This window comes from Phyllobates terribilis, unplaced genomic scaffold (genome assembly GCF_046119375.1).
Source record: "Phyllobates terribilis strain yellow unplaced genomic scaffold, ASM4611937v1 Scaffold_1__5_contigs__length_1240528914, whole genome shotgun sequence".
NCBI classification, from domain to species: domain Eukaryota; kingdom Metazoa; phylum Chordata; class Amphibia; order Anura; family Dendrobatidae; genus Phyllobates; species Phyllobates terribilis.
Genome location: NW_027362761.1, coordinates 636,947,365 through 636,969,158, shown reverse-complemented (window position 1 = coordinate 636,969,158; position 21,794 = coordinate 636,947,365).

Sequence of the window (21,794 nt, the reverse complement as noted above, 5' to 3'; positions counted from 1 at the left end):
GTTTAAAAATGCTTCGGAACTCTTCCATTGTTCTCGGAATTCCGCTGACGTTTAAAAATGCTTCACAACTCTTCCATTGTTCTCGGAATTCCGCTGACGTTTAAAAATGCTTCACAACTCTTCCATTGTTCTCAGAATTCCGCTGACGTTTAAAAATGCTTCGGAAATCTTCCATTGTTTTCAAAATTCCGTTGATGTTTAAAAATGCTTCAGAACTATTCCATTGTTCTCAGAATTCTGCTGACGTTTAAAAATGCTTCGGAACTCTTCCATTGTTCTCGGAATTCCGCTGACGTTTAAAAATGCTTCACAACTCTTCCATTGTTCTCGGAATTCCGCTGACGTTTAAAAATGCTTCACAACTCTTCCATTGTTCTCGGAATTCCGCTGACTTTTAAAAATGCTTCGGAAATCTTCCATTGTTTTCAAAATTCTGCTGACGCTTAAAAAGGCTTCAGAACTCTTCCATTGTTCTCGGAATTCTGCTGACGTTTAATAATGCTTTGCAACTCTTTCATTGTTCTCGGAATTCCACTGACGTTTAAAAATGCTTTGGAACTCATCCATTGTTCTCGGAATTCCGTTGAAGTTTAAAAATGCTTCGAAACTCTTCCATTGTTCTCGGAATTCCGCTGACATATAAAAATGCTTCGGAAATCTTGCATTGTTCTCGGCATTCCGCTGACGTTTAAAAATGCTTCGGAACTCTTCCATTGCTCTCGGAATTCTGCTGAAGTTTAAAAATGCTTCAGAACTCTTACATTGTTCTCGGAATTCTGCTGACGTTTAAAAATGCTTCGGAACTCTTCCATTGTTCTCAGAATTCAGCTGAAGTTTAAAAATGCTTCGGAACTCTTCCATTGTTCTCGGAATTCTGCTGAAGTTTAAAAATGCTACGTAACTCTTCCATTGTTCTCAGAATTCCGCTGACGTTTAAAAATGCTTCGGAAATCTTCCATTGTTTTCAAAATTCCGCTGACGTTTAAAAATGCTTCGGAACTCTTCCATTGTTCTCGGAATTCTGCTGAAGTTTAAAAATGCTACGTAACTCTTCCATTGTTCTCAGAATTCCGCTGACGTTTAAAAATGCTTCAGAACTATTCCATTGTTCTCAGAATTCTGCTGACGTTTAAAAATGCTTCGGAACTCTTCCATTGTTCTCGGAATTCCGCTGACGTTTAAAAATGCTTCACAACTCTTCCATTGTTCTCGGAATTCCGCTGACTTTTAAAAATGCTTCAGAACTCTTCCATTGTTCTCGGAATTCTGCTGACGTTTAATAATGCTTCGCAACTCTTTCATTGTTCTCGGAATTCCACTGACGTTTAAAAATGCTTCGGCACTCATCCATTGTTCTCGGAATTCCGTTGAAGTTTAAAAATGCTTCGAAACTCTTCCATTGTTCTCGGAATTCCGCTGACATATAAAAATGCTTCGGAAATCTTGCATTGTTCTCGGCATTCCGCTGACGTTTAAAAATGCTTCGGAACTCTTCCATTGTTCTCAGAATTCTGCTGACGTTTAAAAATGCTTCGGAACTCTTCCATTGTTCTCGAAATTCTGCTGACGTTTAAAAATGCTTCGGAACTTTTCCATTGTTCTCGGAATTCTGCTGACGTTTAAAAATGCTTCGGAACTCTTCCATTGTTCTCAGAATTCAGCTGAAGTTTAAAAATGCTTCGGAACTCTTCCATTGTTCTCGGAATTCTGCTGAAGTTTAAAAATGCTACGTAACTCTTCCATTGTTCTCAGAATTCCGCTGACGTTTAAAAATGCTTCGGAAATCTTCCATTGTTTTCAAAATTCCGCTGACGTTTAAAAATGCTTCAGAACTCTTCCATTGTTCTCGGAATTCCGCTGACATTTAAAAATGCTTTGGAACTCTTCCATTGTTCTCGGAATTCCGCTGAAGTTTACAAATGCTTCGGAACTCTTCCATTGTTCTCAGAATTCTGCTGACGTTTAAAAATGCTTCGGAACTCTTCCATTGTTCTCGGAATTCTGCTGACGTTTAAAAATGCTTCGGAACTCTTCCATTGTTCTCGCAATTCCGCTGACGTTTAAAAATGCTTCAGAACACTTCAATTGTTCTTGGAATTCTGCTGAAGTTTTAAAATGCATTGGAACTCTTTCATTGTTCTCGGAATTCCACTGACGTTTAAAAATGCTTCGGAACTCTTCCATTGTTCTCGGAATTCCGTTGAAGTTTAAAAATGCTTCGAAACTCTTCCATTGTTCTCGGAATTCTGCTGAAGTTTAAAAATGCTTCGGAACTCTTCCATTGTTCTCGGAATTCCGCTGACGTTTAATAATGCTTCGCAACTCTTCCATTGTTCTCGGAATTCCGTTGAAGTTTAAAAATGCTTCGAAACTCTTCCATTGCTCTCGGAATTCTGCTGAAGTTTAAAAATGCTTCGGAACTCTTCCATTGTTCTCGGAATTCCGCTGACGTTTAATAATGCTTCGGAACTCTTCAATTGTTCTCGGAATTCTGCTGAACTTTTAAAATGCTTTGGAACTCTTCCATTGCTCTCGGAATTCTGCTGAAGTTTAAAAATGCTTCAGAACTCTTACATTGTTCTCGGAATTTTGCTGAAGTTTAAAAATGCTTCGGAACTCTTCCATTGTTCTCAGAATTCCTCTGACGTTTAAAAATACTTCGGAAATCTTCCATTGTTTTCAAAATTCCGCTGACGTTTAAAAATGCTTCAGAACTCTTCCATTGTTCTCGGAATTCCGCTGACGTTTAAAAATGCTTTGGAACTCTTCCATTGTTCTCAGAATTCCGCTGAAGTTTAAAAATGCTTCGGAACTCTTCCATTGTTCTCAGAATTCCGCTGACGTTTAAAAATGCTTCGGTAGTCTTCCATTGTTCTCGGAATTCCGCTGACATATAAAAATGCTTCGGAAATCTTGCATTGTTCTCGGCATTCCGCTGACGTTTAAAAATGCTTCGGTACTCTTCCATTGTTCTCGGAATTCCGCTGACATATAAAAATGCTTCGGAAATCTTGCATTGTTCTCGGCATTCCGCTGACGTTTAAAAATGCTTCGGAACTCTTCAATTGTTCTCGGAATTCTGCTGAACTTTTAAAATGCTTTGGAACTCTTCCATTGCTCTCGGAATTCTGCTGAAGATTAAAAATGCTTCGGAACTCTTCCATTCTTCTGGGAATTCTGCTGAAGTTTTAAAATGTTTCGGAACTCTTCCATTGTTCTCAGAATTCCGCTGACGTTTAAAAATGCTTCGGAAATCTTCCATTGTTTTCAAAATTCCGCTGACATATAAAAATGCTTCGGAAATCTTGCATTGTTCTCGGCATTCCGCTGACGTTTAAAAATGCTTCGGAACTCTTCAATTGTTCTCGGAATTCTGCTGAACTTTTAAAATGCTTTGGAACTCTTCCATTGCTCTCGGAATTCTGCTGAAGTTTAAAAATGCTTCGGAACTCTTCCATTGTTCTCGGAATTCTGCTGAAGTTTAAAAATGCTTCGGAACTCTTCAATTGTTCTCGGAATTCTGCTGAAGTTTAAAAATGCTTCGGAACTCTTCCATTGTTCTCGGAATTCCGTTGAAGTTTAAAAATGCATCGAAAATCTTCCATTGTTCTCGGAATTCTGCTGAAGTTTAAAAATGCTTCGGAACTCTTCCATTGTTCTCAGAATTCCGCTAACGTTTAAAAATGCTTAGGAAATCTTCCATTGTTTTCAAAATTCCGCTGATGCTTAAAAATGCTTCAGAACTCTTCCATTGTTCTCGGAATTCCGCTGACGTTTAATAATGCTTCGCAACTCTTTCATTGTACTCGGAATTCCGCTAACGTTTAGAAATGCTTTGGAACTCTTCCATTGTTCTCGGAATTCCGTTGAAGTTTAAAAATGCTTCAAAACTCTTCCATTGTTCTGGGAATTCTGCTGAAGTTTAAAAATGCTTCAGAACTCTTCCATTGTTCTCGGAATTCCGCTGACGTTTAATAATGCTTCGCAACTCTTTCATTGTTCTCGGAATTCCGCTGATGTTTAAAAATGCTTCGGAACTCTTCCATTGTTCTCGGAATACTGTTGAAGTTTAAAAATGCTTCTAAACTCTTCCATTGTTCTCGGAATTCTGCTGAAGTTTAAAAATGCTTCGGAACTCTTCCATTGTTCTCGGAATTCCGCTGACATATAAAAATGCTTCGGAAATCTTGCATTGTTCTCGGCATTCCGCTGACGTATAAAAATGCTTCGGAACTCTTCAATTGTTCTCGGAATTCTGCTGAACTTTTAAAATGCTTTGGAACTCTTCCATTGCTCTCGCAATTCTGTTGACGTTTAAAAATGCTTCGGAACTCTTCCATTGTTCTCGGAATTCTGCTGACGTTTAAAAATGCTTCGGAACTCTTCCATTGTTCTCGGAATTCCGCTGACGTTTAAAAATGCTTCACAACTCTTCCATTGTTCTCGGAATTCCGCTGAAGTTTAAAAATGCTTCGGACCTCTTCCATTGTTCTAGGAATTCTGCTGAAGTCTAAAAATTCATCTGAACTCTTCCATTATTCTCGGAATTCGTGTGAATTTTAAAAATGCTTCGGAACTCTTCTATTGTTCTCGGAATTCCGCTGAAGTTTAAAAATGCTTAAAATCTCTTACATTGTTCTCGGAATTCCGCTGAAGTTTAAAAATGCTTCGGAACTCTTCCATTGTTCTCGGAATTCTGCTGAAGTTTAAAAATGCTTCAGAACTCTTCCATTGTTCTCAGAATTCCGCTGACGTTTAAAAATGCTTCGGAAATCTTCCATTGTTTTCAAAATTCCGCTGACATTTAAAAATGCTTCAGAACTATTCCATTGTTCTCGGAATTCCGCTGACGTTTAAAAATGCTTCACAACTCTTCCATTGTTCTCGGAATTCCGATGACTTTTAAAAATGCTTCGGAAATCTTCCATTGTTTTCAAAATTCCGCTGACGCTTAAAAATGCTTCAGAACTCTTCCATTGTTCTGGGAATTCTGCTGAAGTTTAAAAATGCTTCAGAACTCTTCCATTGTTCTCGGAATTCCGCTGACGTTTAATAATGCTTCGCAACTCTTTCATTGTTCTCGGAATTCCGCTGATGTTTAAAAATGCTTCGGAACTCTTCCATTGTTCTCGGAATACTGTTGAAGTTTAAAAATGCTTCTAAACTCTTCCATTGTTCTCGGAATTCTGCTGAAGTTTAAAAATGCTTCGGAACTCTTCCATTGTTCTCGGAATTCCGCTGACAAATAAAAATGCTTCGGAAATCTTGCATTGTTCTCGGCATTCCGCTGACGTATAAAAATGCTTCGGAACTCTTCCATTGTTCTCGGAATTCTGCTGAACTTTTAAAATGCTTTGGAACTCTTCCATTGCTCTCGCAATTCTGTTGACGTTTAAAAATGCTTCGGAACTCTTCCATTGTTCTCGGAATTCTGCTGACGTTTAAAAATGCTTCGGAACTCTTCCATTGTTCTCGGAATTCCGCTGACGTTTAAAAATGCTTCACAACTCTTCCATTGTTCTCGGAATTCCGCAGACGTTTAAAAATGCTTCACAACTCTTCCATTGTTCTAGGAATTCTGCTGAAGTCTAAAAATTCATCTGAACTCTTCCATTATTCTCGGAATTCGTGTGAATTTTAAAAATGCTTCGGAACTCTTCTATTGTTCTCGGAATTCCGCTGAAGTTTAAAAATGCTTAAAATCTCTTACATTGTTCTCGGAATTCCGCTGAAGTTTAAAAATGCTTCGGAACTCTTCCATTGTTCTCGGAATTCTGCTGAAGTTTAAAAATGCTTCAGAACTCTTCCATTGTTCTCAGAATTCCGCTGACGTTTAAAAATGCTTCGGAAATCTTCCATTGTTTTCAAAATTCCGCTGATGTTTAAAAATGCTTCAGAACTATTCCATTGTTCTCAGAATTCTGCTGACGTTTAAAAATGCTTCGGAACTCTTCCATTGTTCTCGGAATTCTGCTGAAGTTTAAAAATTCTTCGGAACTCTTCCATTCTTCTCGGAATTCCGTTGAAGTTTAAAAATGCTTCGAAACTCTTCCATTGTTCTCGGAATTCTGCTGAAGTTTAAAAATGCTTCGGAACTCTTCCATTGTTCTCAGAATTCCGCTAACGTTTAAAATGCTTCGGAAATCTTTCATTGTTTTCAAAATTCCGCTGACGCTTAAAAATGCTTCAGAACTCTTCCATTGTTCTCGGAATTCCGCTGACGTTTAATAATGCTTCGCAACTCTTTCATTGTACTTGGAATTCCGCTAACGTTTAAAAATGCTTCGGAACTCTTCCATTGTTCTCGGAATTCCGTTGAAGTTTAAAAATGCTTCGAAACTCTTCCATTGTTCTGGGAATTCTGCTGAAGTTTAAAAATGCTTCAGAACTCTTCCATTGTTCTCGGAATTCCGCTGACGTTTAATAATGCTTCGCAACTCTTTCATTGTTCTCGGAATTCCGCTGATGTTTAAAAATGCTTCGGAACTCTTCCATTGTTCTCGGAATACTGTTGAAGTTTAAAAATGCTTCTAAACTCTTCCATTGTTCTCGGAATTCCGCTGACGTTTAATAATGCTTCGCAACTCTTTCATTGTTCTCGGAATTCCGCTGATGTTTAAAAATGCTTCGGAACTCTTCCATTGTTCTCGGAATACTGTTGAAGTTTAAAAATGCTTCTAAACTCTTCCATTGTTCTCGGAATTCTGCTGAAGTTTAAAAATGCTTCGGAACTCTTCCATTGTTCTCGGCATTCCGCTGACGTATAGAAATGCTTCGGAACTCTTCCATTGTTCTCGGAATTCTGTTGACGTTTAAAAATGCTTCGGAACTCTTCCATTGTTCTCGGAATTCCACTGACGTTTAAAAATGCTTCGGAACTCTTCCATTGTTCTCGGAATTCCGTTGAAGTTTAAAAATGCTTCGAAACTCTTCCATTGTTCTCGGAATTCTGCTGAAGTTTAAAAATGCTTCGGAACTCTTCCATTGTTCTCGGAATTCCGCTGACGTTTAATAATGCTTCGCAACTCTTCCATTGCTCTCGGAATTCTGCTGAAGTTTAAAAATGCTTCAGAACTCTTCCATTGTTCTCGCAATTCCGCTGACGTTTAAAAATGCTTCAGAACACTTCAATTGTTCTTGGAATTCTGTTGAAGTTTTAAAATGCATTGGAACTCTTTCATTGTTCTCGGAATTCCACTGACGTTTAAAAATGCTTCGGAACTCTTCCATTGTTCTCGGAATTCCGTTGAAGTTTAAAAATGCTTCAAAACTCTTCCATTGTTCTCGGAATTCTGCTGAAGTTTAAAAATGCTTCGGAACTCTTCCATTGTTCTCGGAATTCCGCTGACGTTTAATAATGCTTCGCAACTCTTCCATTGCTCTCGGAATTCTGCTGAAGTTTAAAAATGCTTCAGAACTCTTACATTGTTCTCGGAATTTTGCTGAAGTTTAAAAATGCTTCGGAACTCTTCCATTGTTCTCAGAATTCCGCTGATGTTTAAAAATACTTCGGAAATCTTCCATTGTTTTCAAAATTCCGCTGACGTTTAAAAATGCTTCAGAACTCTTCCATTGTTCTCGGAATTCCGCTGACGTTTAAAAATGCTTTGGAACTCTTCCATTGTTCTCAGAATTCCGCTGAAGTTTAAAAATGCTTCGGTACTCTTCCATTGTTCTCGGAATTCCGCTGACATATAAAAATGCTTCGGAAATCTTGCATTGTTCTCGGCATTCCGCTGACGTTTAAAAATGCTTCGGTACTCTTCCATTGTTCTCGGAATTCCGCTGACATATAAAAATGCTTCGGAAATCTTGCATTGTTCTCGGCATTCCGCTGACGTTTAAAAATGCTTCGGAACTCTTCAATTGTTCTCGGAATTCTGCTGAACTTTTAAAATGCTTTGGAACTCTTCCATTGCTCTCGGAATTCTGCTGAAGTTTAAAAATGCTTCGGAACTCTTCCATTCTTCTGGGAATTCTGCTGAAGTTTTAAAATGTTTCGGAACTCTTCCATTGTTCTCAGAATTCCGCTGACGTTTAAAAATGCTTCGGAAATCTTCCATTGTTTTCAAAATTCCGCTGACATATAAAAATGCTTCGGAAATCTTGTTTTGTTCTCGGCATTCCGCTGACGTTTAAAAATGCTTCGGAACTCTTCAATTGTTCTCGGAATTCTGCTGAACTTTTAAAATGCTTTGGAACTCTTCCATTGCTCTCGGAATTCTGCTGAAGTTTAAAAATGCTTCGGAACTCTTCCATTGTTCTCGGAATTCTGCTGAAGTTTAAAAATGCTTCGGAACTCTTCAATTGTTCTCGGAATTCTGCTGAAGTTTAAAAATGCTTCGGAACTCTTCCATTCTTCTCGGAATTCCGTTGAAGTTTAAAAATGCTTCGAAACTCTTCCATTGTTCTCGGAATTCTGCTGAACTTTTAAAATGCTTCAGAACTATTCCATTGTTCTCAGAATTCTGCTGACGTTTAAAAATGCTTCGGAACTCTTCCATTGTTCTCGGAATTCCGCTGACGTTTAAAAATGCTTCACAACTCTTCCATTGTTCTCGGAATTCCGCTGACGTTTAAAAATGCTTCACAACTCTTCCATTGTTCTCAGAATTCCGCTGACGTTTAAAAATGCTTCGGAAATCTTCCATTGTTTTCAAAATTCCGTTGATGTTTAAAAATGCTTCAGAACTATTCCATTGTTCTCAGAATTCTGCTGACGTTTAAAAATGCTTCGGAACTCTTCCATTGTTCTCGGAATTCCGCTGACGTTTAAAAATGCTTCACAACTCTTCCATTGTTCTCGGAATTCCGCTGACGTTTAAAAATGCTTCACAACTCTTCCATTGTTCTCGGAATTCCGCTGACTTTTAAAAATGCTTCGGAAATCTTCCATTGTTTTCAAAATTCTGCTGACGCTTAAAAAGGCTTCAGAACTCTTCCATTGTTCTCGGAATTCTGCTGACGTTTAATAATGCTTTGCAACTCTTTCATTGTTCTCGGAATTCCACTGACGTTTAAAAATGCTTTGGAACTCATCCATTGTTCTCGGAATTCCGTTGAAGTTTAAAAATGCTTCGAAACTCTTCCATTGTTCTCGGAATTCCGCTGACATATAAAAATGCTTCGGAAATCTTGCATTGTTCTCGGCATTCCGCTGACGTTTAAAAATGCTTCGGAACTCTTCCATTGCTCTCGGAATTCTGCTGAAGTTTAAAAATGCTTCAGAACTCTTACATTGTTCTCGGAATTCTGCTGACGTTTAAAAATGCTTCGGAACTCTTCCATTGTTCTCAGAATTCAGCTGAAGTTTAAAAATGCTTCGGAACTCTTCCATTGTTCTCGGAATTCTGCTGAAGTTTAAAAATGCTACGTAACTCTTCCATTGTTCTCAGAATTCCGCTGACGTTTAAAAATGCTTCGGAAATCTTCCATTGTTTTCAAAATTCCGCTGACGTTTAAAAATGCTTCGGAACTCTTCCATTGTTCTCGGAATTCTGCTGAAGTTTAAAAATGCTACGTAACTCTTCCATTGTTCTCAGAATTCCGCTGACGTTTAAAAATGCTTCAGAACTATTCCATTGTTCTCAGAATTCTGCTGACGTTTAAAAATGCTTCGGAACTCTTCCATTGTTCTCGGAATTCCGCTGACGTTTAAAAATGCTTCACAACTCTTCCATTGTTCTCGGAATTCCGCTGACTTTTAAAAATGCTTCAGAACTCTTCCATTGTTCTCGGAATTCTGCTGACGTTTAATAATGCTTCGCAACTCTTTCATTGTTCTCGGAATTCCACTGACGTTTAAAAATGCTTCGGCACTCATCCATTGTTCTCGGAATTCCGTTGAAGTTTAAAAATGCTTCGAAACTCTTCCATTGTTCTCGGAATTCCGCTGACATATAAAAATGCTTCGGAAATCTTGCATTGTTCTCGGCATTCCGCTGACGTTTAAAAATGCTTCGGAACTCTTCCATTGTTCTCAGAATTCTGCTGACGTTTAAAAATGCTTCGGAACTCTTCCATTGTTCTCGAAATTCTGCTGACGTTTAAAAATGCTTCGGAACTTTTCCATTGTTCTCGGAATTCTGCTGACGTTTAAAAATGCTTCGGAACTCTTCCATTGTTCTCAGAATTCAGCTGAAGTTTAAAAATGCTTCGGAACTCTTCCATTGTTCTCGGAATTCTGCTGAAGTTTAAAAATGCTACGTAACTCTTCCATTGTTCTCAGAATTCCGCTGACGTTTAAAAATGCTTCGGAAATCTTCCATTGTTTTCAAAATTCCGCTGACGTTTAAAAATGCTTCAGAACTCTTCCATTGTTCTCGGAATTCCGCTGACATTTAAAAATGCTTTGGAACTCTTCCATTGTTCTCGGAATTCCGCTGAAGTTTACAAATGCTTCGGAACTCTTCCATTGTTCTCAGAATTCTGCTGACGTTTAAAAATGCTTCGGAACTCTTCCATTGTTCTCGGAATTCTGCTGACGTTTAAAAATGCTTCGGAACTCTTCCATTGTTCTCGCAATTCCGCTGACGTTTAAAAATGCTTCAGAACACTTCAATTGTTCTTGGAATTCTGCTGAAGTTTTAAAATGCATTGGAACTCTTTCATTGTTCTCGGAATTCCACTGACGTTTAAAAATGCTTCGGAACTCTTCCATTGTTCTCGGAATTCCGTTGAAGTTTAAAAATGCTTCGAAACTCTTCCATTGTTCTCGGAATTCTGCTGAAGTTTAAAAATGCTTCGGAACTCTTCCATTGTTCTCGGAATTCCGCTGACGTTTAATAATGCTTCGCAACTCTTCCATTGTTCTCGGAATTCCGTTGAAGTTTAAAAATGCTTCGAAACTCTTCCATTGCTCTCGGAATTCTGCTGAAGTTTAAAAATGCTTCGGAACTCTTCCATTGTTCTCGGAATTCCGCTGACGTTTAATAATGCTTCGGAACTCTTCAATTGTTCTCGGAATTCTGCTGAACTTTTAAAATGCTTTGGAACTCTTCCATTGCTCTCGGAATTCTGCTGAAGTTTAAAAATGCTTCAGAACTCTTACATTGTTCTCGGAATTTTGCTGAAGTTTAAAAATGCTTCGGAACTCTTCCATTGTTCTCAGAATTCCTCTGACGTTTAAAAATACTTCGGAAATCTTCCATTGTTTTCAAAATTCCGCTGACGTTTAAAAATGCTTCAGAACTCTTCCATTGTTCTCGGAATTCCGCTGACGTTTAAAAATGCTTTGGAACTCTTCCATTGTTCTCAGAATTCCGCTGAAGTTTAAAAATGCTTCGGAACTCTTCCATTGTTCTCAGAATTCCGCTGACGTTTAAAAATGCTTCGGTAGTCTTCCATTGTTCTCGGAATTCCGCTGACATATAAAAATGCTTCGGAAATCTTGCATTGTTCTCGGCATTCCGCTGACGTTTAAAAATGCTTCGGTACTCTTCCATTGTTCTCGGAATTCCGCTGACATATAAAAATGCTTCGGAAATCTTGCATTGTTCTCGGCATTCCGCTGACGTTTAAAAATGCTTCGGAACTCTTCAATTGTTCTCGGAATTCTGCTGAACTTTTAAAATGCTTTGGAACTCTTCCATTGCTCTCGGAATTCTGCTGAAGATTAAAAATGCTTCGGAACTCTTCCATTCTTCTGGGAATTCTGCTGAAGTTTTAAAATGTTTCGGAACTCTTCCATTGTTCTCAGAATTCCGCTGACGTTTAAAAATGCTTCGGAAATCTTCCATTGTTTTCAAAATTCCGCTGACATATAAAAATGCTTCGGAAATCTTGCATTGTTCTCGGCATTCCGCTGACGTTTAAAAATGCTTCGGAACTCTTCAATTGTTCTCGGAATTCTGCTGAACTTTTAAAATGCTTTGGAACTCTTCCATTGCTCTCGGAATTCTGCTGAAGTTTAAAAATGCTTCGGAACTCTTCCATTGTTCTCGGAATTCTGCTGAAGTTTAAAAATGCTTCGGAACTCTTCAATTGTTCTCGGAATTCTGCTGAAGTTTAAAAATGCTTCGGAACTCTTCCATTGTTCTCGGAATTCCGTTGAAGTTTAAAAATGCATCGAAAATCTTCCATTGTTCTCGGAATTCTGCTGAAGTTTAAAAATGCTTCGGAACTCTTCCATTGTTCTCAGAATTCCGCTAACGTTTAAAAATGCTTAGGAAATCTTCCATTGTTTTCAAAATTCCGCTGATGCTTAAAAATGCTTCAGAACTCTTCCATTGTTCTCGGAATTCCGCTGACGTTTAATAATGCTTCGCAACTCTTTCATTGTACTCGGAATTCCGCTAACGTTTAGAAATGCTTTGGAACTCTTCCATTGTTCTCGGAATTCCGTTGAAGTTTAAAAATGCTTCAAAACTCTTCCATTGTTCTGGGAATTCTGCTGAAGTTTAAAAATGCTTCAGAACTCTTCCATTGTTCTCGGAATTCCGCTGACGTTTAATAATGCTTCGCAACTCTTTCATTGTTCTCGGAATTCCGCTGATGTTTAAAAATGCTTCGGAACTCTTCCATTGTTCTCGGAATACTGTTGAAGTTTAAAAATGCTTCTAAACTCTTCCATTGTTCTCGGAATTCTGCTGAAGTTTAAAAATGCTTCGGAACTCTTCCATTGTTCTCGGAATTCCGCTGACATATAAAAATGCTTCGGAAATCTTGCATTGTTCTCGGCATTCCGCTGACGTATAAAAATGCTTCGGAACTCTTCAATTGTTCTCGGAATTCTGCTGAACTTTTAAAATGCTTTGGAACTCTTCCATTGCTCTCGCAATTCTGTTGACGTTTAAAAATGCTTCGGAACTCTTCCATTGTTCTCGGAATTCTGCTGACGTTTAAAAATGCTTCGGAACTCTTCCATTGTTCTCGGAATTCCGCTGACGTTTAAAAATGCTTCACAACTCTTCCATTGTTCTCGGAATTCCGCTGAAGTTTAAAAATGCTTCGGACCTCTTCCATTGTTCTAGGAATTCTGCTGAAGTCTAAAAATTCATCTGAACTCTTCCATTATTCTCGGAATTCGTGTGAATTTTAAAAATGCTTCGGAACTCTTCTATTGTTCTCGGAATTCCGCTGAAGTTTAAAAATGCTTAAAATCTCTTACATTGTTCTCGGAATTCCGCTGAAGTTTAAAAATGCTTCGGAACTCTTCCATTGTTCTCGGAATTCTGCTGAAGTTTAAAAATGCTTCAGAACTCTTCCATTGTTCTCAGAATTCCGCTGACGTTTAAAAATGCTTCGGAAATCTTCCATTGTTTTCAAAATTCCGCTGACATTTAAAAATGCTTCAGAACTATTCCATTGTTCTCGGAATTCCGCTGACGTTTAAAAATGCTTCACAACTCTTCCATTGTTCTCGGAATTCCGATGACTTTTAAAAATGCTTCGGAAATCTTCCATTGTTCTCGGAATACTGTTGAAGTTTAAAAATGCTTCTAAACTCTTCCATTGTTCTCGGAATTCTGCTGAAGTTTAAAAATGCTTCGGAACTCTTCCATTGTTCTCGGAATTCCGCTGACAAATAAAAATGCTTCGGAAATCTTGCATTGTTCTCGGCATTCCGCTGACGTATAAAAATGCTTCGGAACTCTTCCATTGTTCTCGGAATTCTGCTGAACTTTTAAAATGCTTTGGAACTCTTCCATTGCTCTCGCAATTCTGTTGACGTTTAAAAATGCTTCGGAACTCTTCCATTGTTCTCGGAATTCTGCTGACGTTTAAAAATGCTTCGGAACTCTTCCATTGTTCTCGGAATTCCGCTGACGTTTAAAAATGCTTCACAACTCTTCCATTGTTCTCGGAATTCCGCAGACGTTTAAAAATGCTTCACAACTCTTCCATTGTTCTAGGAATTCTGCTGAAGTCTAAAAATTCATCTGAACTCTTCCATTATTCTCGGAATTCGTGTGAATTTTAAAAATGCTTCGGAACTCTTCTATTGTTCTCGGAATTCCGCTGAAGTTTAAAAATGCTTAAAATCTCTTACATTGTTCTCGGAATTCCGCTGAAGTTTAAAAATGCTTCGGAACTCTTCCATTGTTCTCGGAATTCTGCTGAAGTTTAAAAATGCTTCAGAACTCTTCCATTGTTCTCAGAATTCCGCTGACGTTTAAAAATGCTTCGGAAATCTTCCATTGTTTTCAAAATTCCGCTGATGTTTAAAAATGCTTCAGAACTATTCCATTGTTCTCAGAATTCTGCTGACGTTTAAAAATGCTTCGGAACTCTTCCATTGTTCTCGGAATTCCGCTGACGTTTAAAAATGCTTCACAACTCTTCCATTGTTCTCGGAATTCCGCTGACGTTTAAAAATGCTTCACAACTCTTCCATTGTTCTCGGAATTCCGCTGACGTTTAAAAATGCTTCACAACTCTTCCATTGTTCTCGGAATTCCGCTGACTTTTAAAAATGCTTCGGAAATCTTCCATTGTTTTCAAAATTCTGCTGACGCTTAAAAAGGCTTCAGAACTCTTCCATTGTTCTCGGAATTCTGCTGACGTTTAATAATGCTTTGCAACTCTTTCATTGTTCTCGGAATTCCACTGACGTTTAAAAATGCTTTGGAACTCATCCATTGTTCTCGGAATTCCGTTGAAGTTTAAAAATGCTTCGAAACTCTTCCATTGTTCTCGGAATTCCGCTGACATATAAAAATGCTTCGGAAATCTTGCATTGTTCTCGGCATTCCGCTGACGTTTAAAAATGCTTCGGAACTCTTCCATTGCTCTCGGAATTCTGCTGAAGTTTAAAAATGCTTCAGAACTCTTACATTGTTCTCGGAATTCTGCTGACTTTTAAAAATGCTTCGGAACTCTTCCATTGTTCTCAGAATTCAGCTGAAGTTTAAAAATGCTTCGGAACTCTTCCATTGTTCTCGGAATTCTGCTGAAGTTTAAAAATGCTACGTAACTCTTCCATTGTTCTCAGAATTCCGCTGACGTTTAAAAATGCTTCGGAAATCTTCCATTGTTTTCAAAATTCCGCTGACGTTTAAAAATGCTTCGGAACTCTTCCATTGTTCTCGGAATTCTGCTGAAGTTTAAAAATGCTACGTAACTCTTCCATTGTTCTCAGAATTCCGCTGACGTTTAAAAATGCTTCAGAACTATTCCATTGTTCTCAGAATTCTGCTGACGTTTAAAAATGCTTCGGAACTCTTCCATTGTTCTCGGAATTCCGCTGACGTTTAAAAATGCTTCACAACTCTTCCATTGTTCTCGGAATTCCGCTGACTTTTAAAAATGCTTCAGAACTCTTCCATTGTTCTCGGAATTCTGCTGACGTTTAATAATGCTTCGCAACTCTTTCATTGTTCTCGGAATTCCACTGACGTTTAAAAATGCTTCGGCACTCATCCATTGTTCTCGGAATTCCGTTGAAGTTTAAAAATGCTTCGAAACTCTTCCATTGTTCTCGGAATTCCGCTGACATATAAAAATGCTTCGGAAATCTTGCATTGTTCTCGGCATTCCGCTGACGTTTAAAAATGCTTCGGAACTCTTTCTTTGTTCTCAGAATTCTGCTGACTTTTAAAAATGCTTCGGAACTCTTCCATTGTTCTTGAAATTCTGCTGACGCTTAAAAATGCTTCGGAACTTTTCCATTGTTCTCGGAATTCTGCTGACGTTTAAAAATGCTTCGGAACTCTTCCATTGTTCTCAGAATTCAGCTGAAGTTTAAAAATGCTTCGAAACTCTTCCATTGTTCTCGGAATTCTGCTGAAGTTTAAAGATGCTTCGGAACTCTTCCATTGTTCTCGGAATTCCGCTGACGTTTAATAATGCTTCGCAACTCTTCCATTGTTCTCGGAATTCCGTTGAAGTTTAAAAATGCTTCGAAACTCTTTCATTGTTCTCGGAATTCTGCTGAAGTTTAAAAATGCTTCGGAACTCTTCCATTGTTCTCGGAATTCCGCTGACGTTTAATAATGCTTCGGAACTCTTCAATTGTTCTCGGAATTCTGCTGAACTTTTAAAATGCTTTGGAACTCTTCCATTGCTCTCGGAATTCTGCTGAAGTTTAAAAATGCTTCAGAACTCTTACATTGTTCTCGGAATTTTGCTGAAGTTTAAAAATGCTTCGGAACTCTTCCATTGTTCTCAGAATTCCTCTGACGTTTAAAAATACTTCGGAAATCTTCCATTGTTTTCAAAATTCCGCTGACGTTTAAAAATGCTTCAGAACTCTTCCATTGTTCTCGGAATTCCGCTGACGTTTAAAAATGCTTTGGAACTCTTCTATTGTTCTCAGAATTCCGCTGAAGTTTAAAAATGCTTCGGAACTCTTCCATTGTTCTCAGAATTCCGCTGACGTTTAAAAATGCTTCGGTACTCTTCCATTGTTCTCGGAATTCCGCTGACATATAAAAATGCTTCGGAAATCTTGCATTGTTCTCGGCATTCCGCTGACGTTTAAAAATGCTTCGGTACTCTTCCATTGTTCTCGGAATTCCGCTGACATATAAAAATGCTTCGGAAATCTTGCATTGTTCTCGGCATTCCGCTGATGTTTAAAAATGCTTCGGAACTCTTCAATTGTTCTCGGAATTCTGCTGAACTTTTAAAATGCTTTGGAACTCTTCCATTGCTCTCGGAATTCTGCTGAAGATTAAAAATGCTTCGGAACTCTTCCATTCTTCTGGGAATTCTGCTGAAGTTTTAAAATGTTTCGGAACTCTTCCATTGTTCTCAGAATTCCGCTGACGTTTAAAAATGCTTCGGAAATCTTCCATTGTTTTCAAAATTCCGCTGACATATAAAAATGCTTCGGAAATCTTGCATTGTTCTCGGCATTCCGCTGACGTTTAAAAATGCTTCGGAACTCTTCAATTGTTCTCGGAATTCTGCTGAACTTTTAAAATGCTTTGGAACTCTTCCATTGCTCTCGGAATTCTGCTGAAGTTTAAAAATGCTTCGGAACTCTTCCATTGTTCTCGGAATTCTGCTGAAGTTTAAAAATGCTTCGGAACTCTTCAATTGTTCTCGGAATTCTGCTGAAGTTTAAAAATGCTTCGGAACTCTTCCATTGTTCTCGGAATTCCGTTGAAGTTTAAAAATGCATCGAAAATCTTCCATTGTTCTCGGAATTCTGCTGAAGTTTAAAAATGCTTTGGAACTCTTCCATTGTTCTCAGAATTCCGCTAACGTTTAAAAATGCTTAGGAAATCTTCCATTGTTTTCAAAATTCCGCTGACGCTTAAAAATGCTTCAGAACTCTTCCATTGTTCTCGGAATTCCGCTGACGTTTAATAATGCTTCGCAACTCTTTCATTGTACTCGGAATTCCGCTGACGTTTAATAATGCTTCGCAACTCTTTCATTGTTCTCGGAATTCCGCTGATGTTTAAAAATGCTTCGGAACTCTTCCATTGTTCTCGGAATACTGTTGAAGTTTAAAAATGCTTCTAAACTCTTCCATTGTTCTCGGAATTCTGCTGAAGTTTAAAAATGCTTCGGAACTCTTCCATTGTTCTCGGAATTCCGCTGACATATAAAAATGCTTCGGAAATCTTGCATTGTTCTCGGCATTCCGCTGACGTATAAAAATGCTTCGGAACTCTTCAATTGTTCTCGGAATTCTGCTGAACTTTTAAAATGCTTTGGAACTCTTCCATTGCTCTCGCAATTCTGTTGACGTTTAAAAATGCTTCGGAACTCTTCCATTGTTCTCGGAATTCTGCTGACGTTTAAAAATGCTTCGGAACTCTTCCATTGTTCTCGGAATTCCGCTGACGTTTAAAAATGCTTCACAACTCTTCCATTGTTCTCGGAATTCCGCTGAAGTTTAAAAATGCTTCGGACCTCTTCCATTGTTCTAGGAATTCTGCTGAAGTCTAAAAATTCATCTGAACTCTTCCATTATTCTCGGAATTCGTGTGAATTTTAAAAATGCTTCGGAACTCTTCTATTGTTCTCGGAATTCCGCTGAAGTTTAAAAATGCTTAAAATCTCTTACATTGTTCTCGGAATTCCGCTGAAGTTTAAAAATGCTTCGGAACTCTTCCATTGTTCTCGGAATTCTGCTGAAGTTTAAAAATGCTTCAGAACTCTTCCATTGTTCTCAGAATTCCGCTGACGTTTAAAAATGCTTCGGAAATCTTCCATTGTTTTCAAAATTCCGCTGACATTTAAAAATGCTTCAGAACTATTCCATTGTTCTCAGAATTCTGCTGACGTTTAATAATGCTTCGGAACTCTTCCATTGTTCTCGGAATTCCGCTGACGTTTAAAAATGCTTCACAACTCTTCCATTGTTCTCGGAATTCCGCTGACGTTTAAAAATGCTTCACAACTCTTCCATTGTTCTCGGAATTCCGCTGACTTTTAAAAATGCTTCGGAAATCTTCCATTGTTTTCAAAATTCCGCTGACGCTTAAAAATGCTTCAGAACTCTTCCATTGTTCTCGGAATTCTGCTGACGTTTAATGATGCTTTGCAACTCTTTCATTGTTCTCGGAATTCCACTGACGTTTAAAAATGCTTCGGAACTCATCCATTGTTCTCGGAATTCCGTTGAAGTTTAAAAATGCTTCGAAACTCTTCCATTGTTCTCGGAATTCCGCTGACATATAAAAATGCTTCGGAAATCTTGCATTGTTCTCGGCATTCCGCTGACGTTTAAAAATGCTTCGGAACTCTTCCATTGCTCTCGGAATTCTGCTGAAGTTTAAAAATGCTTCAGAACTCTTACATTGTTCTCGGAATTCTGCTGACGTTTAAAAATGCTTCGGAACTCTTCCATTGTTCTCAGAATTCAGCTGAAGTTTAAAAATGCTTCGGAACTCTTCCATTGTTCTCGGAATTCTGCTGAGGTTTAAAAATGCTACGTAACTCTTCCATTGTTCTCAGAATTCTGCTGACGTTTAAAAATGCTTCTGAAATCTTCCATTGTTTTCAAAATTCCGCTGACGTTTAAAAATGCTTCAGAACTCTTCCATTGTTCTCGGAATTCCGCTGACATTTAAAAATGCTTTGGAACTCTTCCATTGTTCTCGGAATTCCGCTGAAGTTTACAAATGCTTCGGAACTCTTCCATTGTTCTCAGAATTCTGCTGACGTTTAAAAATGCTTCGGAACTCTTCCATTGTTCTCGGAATTCTGCTGACGTTTAAAAATGCTTCGGAACTCTTCCATTGTTCTCGCAATTCCGCTGACGTTTAAAAATGCTTCAGAACACTTCAATTGTTCTTGGAATTCTGCTGAAGTTTTAAAATGCATTGGAACTCTTTCATTGTTCTCGGAATTCCACTGACGTTTAAAAATGCTTCGGAACTCTTCCATTGTTCTCGGAATTCCGTTGAAGTTTAAAAATGCTTCGAAACTCTTCCATTGTTCTCGGAATTCTGCTGAAGTTTAAAAATGCTTCGGAACTCTTCCATTGTTCTCGGAATTCCGCTGACGTTTAATAATGCTTCGCAACTCTTCCATTGTTCTCGGAATTCCGTTGAAGTTTAAAAATGCTTCGAAACTCTTCCATTGTTCTCGGAATTCCGCTGACATATAAAAATGCTTCGGAAATCTTGCATTGTTCTCGGCATTCCGCTGACGTTTAAAAATGCTTCGGAACTCTTCCATTGCTCTCGGAATTCTGCTGAAGTTTAAAAATGCTTCAGAACTCTTACATTGTTCTCGGAATTCTGCTGACGTTTAAAAATGCTTCGGAACTCTTCCATTGTTCTCAGAATTCAGCTGAAGTTTAAAAATGCTTCGGAACTCTTCCATTGTTCTCGGAATTCTGCTGAAGTTTAAAAATGCTACGTAACTCTTCCATTGTTCTCAGAATTCCGCTTACGTTTAAAAATGCTTCGGAAATCTTCCATTGTTTTCAAAATTCCGCTGACGTTTAAAAATGCTTCAGAACTCTTCCATTGTTCTCGAAATTCCGCTGACGTTTAAAAATGCTTTGGAACTCTTCCATTGTTCTCAGAATTCCGCTGAAGTTTAAAAATGCTTCGGAACTCTTCCATTGTTCTCAGAATTCCGCTGACGTTTAAAAATGCTTCAGTACTCTTCCATTGTTCTCGGAATTCCGCTGACATATAAAAATGCTTTGGAAATCTTGCATTGTTCTCGGCATTCCGCTGACATTTAAAAATGCTTCGGTACTCTTCCATTGTTCTTGGAATTCCGCTGACATATAAAAATGCTTCGGAAATCTTGCATTGTTCTCGGCATTCCGCTGACGTTTAAAAATGCTTCGGAACTCTTCAATTGTTCTCGGAATTCTGCTGAACTTTTAAAATGCTTTGGAACTCTTCCATTGCTCTCGGAATTCTGCTGAAGTTTAAAAATGCTTCGGAACTCTTCCATTGTTCTCGGAATTCTGCTGAAGTTTAAAAATGCTTTGGAACTCTTCCATTGTTCTCTGAATTCCGCTGACGTTTAAAAATGCTTCGGTACTCTTCCTTTGTTCTCGGAATTCCGCTGACATATAAAAATGCTTCGGAAATCTTGCATTGTTCTCGGCATTCCGCTGACGTTTAAAAATGCTTCGGAACTCTTCAATTCTTCTCGGAATTCTGCCGAACTTTTAAAATGCTTCGGAACTCTTCCATTGTTCTCGGAATTCTGCTGACGTTTAAAAATGCTTCGGAACTCTTCCATTGTTCTCGCAATTCCGCTGACGTTTAAAAATGCTTAAAATCTCTTACATTGTTCTCGGAATTCCGCTGAAGTTTAAAAATGCTTCGGAACTCTTCCATTGTTCTCGGAATTCTGCTGAAGTTTAAAAATGCTTCAGAACTCTTCCATTGTTCTCAGAATTCCGCTGACGTTTAAAAATGCTTCGGAAATCTTCCATTGTTTTCAAAATTCCGCTGACGTTTAAAAATGCTTCAGAACTATTCCATTGTTCTCAGAATTCTGCTGACGTTTAAAAATGCTTCGGAACTCTTCCATTCTTCTGGGAATTCTGCTGAAGTTTTAAAATGCTTTGGAACTCTTCCATTGCTCTCGGAATTCTGCTGAAGTTTAAAAATGCTTCGGAACTCTTCCATTGTTCTCGGAATTCTGCTGAAGTTTAAAAATGCTTTGGAACTCTTCAATTGTTCTCGGAATTCTGCTGAAGTTTAAAAATGCTTCGGAACTCTTCCATTCTTCTCGGAATTCCGTTGAAGTTTAAAAATGCTTCGAAACTCTTCCATTGTTCTCGGAATTCTGCTGAAGTTTAAAAATGCTTCGGAACTCTTCCATTGTTCTCAGAATTCCGCTAACGTTTAAAAATGCTTCTGAAATCTTCCATTGTTTTCAAAATTCCGCTGACGTTTAAAAATGCTTCAGAACTCTTCCATTGTTCTCGGAATTCCGCTGACATTTAAAAATGCTTTGGAACTCTTCCATTGTTCTCGGAATTCCGCTGAAGTTTACAAATGCTTCGGAACTCTTCCATTGTTCTCAGAATTCTGCTGACGTTTAAAAATGCTTCGGAACTCTTCCATTGTTCTCAGAATTCCGCTGACGTTTAAAAATGCTTCGGTACTCTTCCATTGTTCTCGGAATTCCGCTGACATATAAAAATGCTTCGGAAATCTTGCATTGTTCTCGGCATTCCGCTGACGTTTAAAAATGCTTCGGTACTCTTCCATTGTTCTCGGAATTCCGCTGACATATAAAAATGCTTCGGAAATCTTGCATTGTTCTCGGCATTCCGCTGATGTTTAAAAATGCTTCGGAACTCTTCAATTGTTCTCGGAATTCTGCTGAACTTTTAAAATGCTTTGGAACTCTTCCATTGCTCTCGGAATTCTGCTGAAGATTAAAAATGCTTCGGAACTCTTCCATTCTTCTGGGAA